Genomic DNA, 3,743 nt, shown 5'->3' on the forward strand with positions numbered 1-3,743 from the left:
GGAAAGATCTTGCTTTTGCGAATGAAAAATTTGAGCATTACAAGCATAGACCTTGTGCAGAGCAGCGAAAGTTGTGGAAATCCTAGGGTGGTGAAGATCTGCAGCTAAATTTAATCAGTAAGATGTAAATGGGCATCATTTTATGAGAACTTTTAAATGTTTATTTTTTTCCCGATAATTCGTTTCTTTGGTTTAGGACTGTCAGACCCGCATCACATTCAATGGTGATACTGTGATAGCCGTAGAAAATTGGTAGCATACTGCAGTGTTTCTTGCTGCAAATTTAAATTTCTTCATACATGTCAAAGCAAACATTTGCCTTTTGCCATTGAAGCCTACCAATAACCTTTGCTTGCCAATGATGAAAAAAAAAATGTTTTAATTTATTCCAGGCCACATTTCAGGAGAGTATTGCAATATGCGCTCCACTCCTTGTGAAGTACCTTGACAGTGCACCTTCAAAGGAAATCATGTACCCGCTTGCAGAGCGGCAGCTCGAAGAAACAAAAAGCAACATCAGAGCTGAGGCAGATGTGGTAATGCATCTCCTTGCCTCATACTTCAAGGACGACCCTTGTGCTCTCTACCGTATCTTTGAAGTGAGTCATAAACCCCACTGTACCTCAGTAGTGAATCCTGAGCAATCTATATTGGAGATTGTAAAATAATGTGAAACTATTGTGGTGTCAGGTATAACCTAACAGCCTTCATGGCCTTATTCATTGAAACTTGGAACTATATGAAAGAAAGAAGAAAGAACTATAATTATTAGAAGCCTTGATTATTGCAGTTTGACTTCCCTTACGTCTTTTCAGTATGCTTGTTAGGTCCGGTAGCTACCATATGCTGGCACCACTCTTCTCTACTTGCAAGACTGATGCTTATGGCTATACGGAATAGGAGCGTGGAACCCATCAAAGAAAGGAAACTTCTTAGTTGTAAAAAGAAAAGGTACACCAGTCACCACCGTTTTATTTTTGTTGAAATGCTTAGCATCTGTAGTATGGAATAGAGAGCTACATCATTGAAGTTAAATCTGCAGGTGACTGTCAGAATATCCGCAGCTGTATTGTTTGCCGCGTATATGTTCCTAGAAACCAAAGGATTCGGTGCATCGGCTGAGTAAAGAAACATGGCTATAAAGTTAGTCAGTTATCACTGTTTTGGAGCACTATAAGCTGTTCTTGTTCGTTACCACATGAATTTGATTTTACTCCCGTCTCTTAACAGGAAGGCACGAGCATTACATCCAGGATCTCCGATTTGCCGTCCACGCCAGTTATATTTGTACTCGGTAAGCTTGATGATGGTATTTATTATCATGCTTTGTACATATGGCTGCGGCACCAGATTGTGTGGTTGGACTAATTGTAGTGATCCATGCCTTTTTCTGGATTGCTTAGCTCTTCATTCACAAAAAGGCTAACTAATCAAATTAAATTACGGTTTAAATTTTGGGAAGCTGTCTTCATAGGTTACGAGATATTGTCATATATCAATGAGTATGGGTATATGTTCTTGTAAACTGTAGATATGCGAGCATTATACAAGATCACTATGTGTTCCTATTTCAGTCAAAATGACCATTTGAAGGCATAGACTTCCGAAAAAGAATAGGACAAAGTTGCCACTTCGAGTATTCAAATAATGATTGCTATATAGTTTTGCGCGACAGGCACATCTTTCTTTTTTTTTTGTTACTAGCATTTTTTATGGCTTACAATACTGAAGTCAATATTTATGTTATTAAAAATTAACCAAAAAATTGTCTTCATTTTTTTTTTTGCAAATTACCTGCTCCTTTCATATTGACAGCACCAGCGCGTATGATGCCTTCACTTTTTAGACTACTTTAAATAAAGCACTGGCACTGTGTTGCATTAGAAGCAAAACAAGAATGTTTATTCTATTTCAGGTACCATATATGGAAAGCAGTGCGTGTTTTGTGAACAGGAGGCTGTATTTATAAAGCCAGCATCATTCAGTGAGGTAGATTGCCTGCTTTTCGTGCTGTAATAAGTCCTGAATCTTGAGTATGCAGAGCCAGCGGCAACGACGCTGGAATTTATCCAGAGGTGAGGCTCTTATCGTTTTTTTTTTTCTGGTTGTATCGTATATAAGGGATGAATGTCATTTCTCCATTTAACACTTGATTCTTCGTTTATTGTACTTGTTGAGGCGAAGCATTTCAGGATTGTGCCTTTAAAGGACCATTTGGAAATATCTTTCCTCCTGGCCTTGCTTTTCTTGTTGCTTTTAGAACTGGTTTATAATTATGTGCTGTATATACTAATGCATGTAACCCTACTTTTCTAGTTTTGTTTCCAGTACTCAACTTTTTCATTAAGAAAATAGTATTCCCTATCTTGTCAAATTCAGCAGTGGTGCAGGCAAGAAAACATAATTTCTGTGCACTTCTATGAGCTGGCTTACTACTAGATTGCCTGCTCTATTGTAAACCGGGTGCTGAGGCTCCTATGGACGAGCCCACCGAGGGTGAATGCAGACGGTGTACAAAGCGATAGGCTATGAATAATGCACGCACCAGTGATTTGACTCAGCTAACTTGCCACTTAGGACGCTCACCCTTATCGATCTGTGAAAAGTGCATCCTTCAGCAATTGCGTCTTCACACAGCAGCCAAACTTTATTTGTACACTCTTCCATGTCACAGTACCCTAGCTGTTCACATATATAAGCAGATATAGAACATTGCCTCACACAACGCAGACTTCTAGTCTCCCACTTATTATTTGCCTCGAACCCCACCATGGCTCATTTTGCTTGCCTCGCGGGACTAGGCCGCACAACGTGCCCTTGTCACTTTCGTCAATAGCCTTCTAAATACCTAGCCCGAGGGCTTTTTAATAGACACGTTACTGACATGCACCGATGTGATGGCCAGATCTGTTCCTTACTGTAAGAAAAATTACGAAATATTTTTGCACATAATTTAAGCTCTTTTAGTGTGCAACCTCTCGTAGCTCCAACAAAATATACACCTGTGACTTTGTGCGCGTTTGCAATTCCCTTTTGCTGGGGGTATTGCAGAATACGTGAATCTATGCCACAGCACATTACGATTTCATTTACTTATATCCAGAGATATATAAATAACTAAAATAATTTTTACAGGTTCTTTAGCCACTATTTCACCTTTTTCTGCAGCCGAAGTTTTTGGAATAGTAAGCAATCAGCGATACACATCAGTGTTCGAGAATTGCATGAATGTTAAATAGTTGCGCTGAAAACGTTTGTTCGCCTTTGAATATTCTAGCAGAACTACTTAGCCAACTATTCAGTGTTTCACACGGTTTATGAAATACTACGCAACAAACGTAACAAGCATGTTACAATGTATTCTTTGGTAAAACAAACATAACTAAAACAAGTCATTTCTGTTTTAGAGGCAAATATTTTTCATCTGTCCCTTGTCAGGGAGCAAGTGGGGAGGCGGAAAGAAGTCACTCACCAGCGTCCATTCGACAGTTATGAAGTTGGCGCAGAAGCTTCGTTCCATCTCCTGATACACTAAGCATGTATGTCAATTTTGTCATGGTTGTTCTTGACTGCATGCCTTCATGGCTCTCTTGATCTTTTTTGATGAATTCTTGCTACGTTAAAAACAACTGATGCCTCCTCATTTAAATATATATATATATATATATATATATATATATATATATATATATATATATATATATATATATATATATATATGTGTGTGTGTTTTTAACCATGAT

General features: G+C 38.4%; 1 long non-coding RNA gene across 1 annotated transcript; it reads left to right on the forward strand.

Annotated features, from left to right (window-relative positions):
- Nucleotides 1–491: 491 nt before the first annotated feature.
- LOC146194853 (uncharacterized) lies at nucleotides 492–3,533 on the forward strand. The gene is made up of 4 exons (XR_014705490.1): nucleotides 492–599; nucleotides 1,231–1,294; nucleotides 1,916–2,075; nucleotides 3,410–3,533. It is a non-coding gene; the product is annotated as an uncharacterized LOC146194853 (long non-coding RNA).
- The last annotated feature ends 210 nt before the right edge of the window (nucleotides 3,534–3,743 follow it).

This window comes from Amblyomma maculatum, chromosome 3 (genome assembly GCF_055883805.1).
Source record: "Amblyomma maculatum isolate TAMU_Amacu chromosome 3, ASM5588380v1, whole genome shotgun sequence".
In the NCBI taxonomy this organism is placed as follows: Eukaryota; Metazoa; Arthropoda; class Arachnida; order Ixodida; family Ixodidae; genus Amblyomma; species Amblyomma maculatum.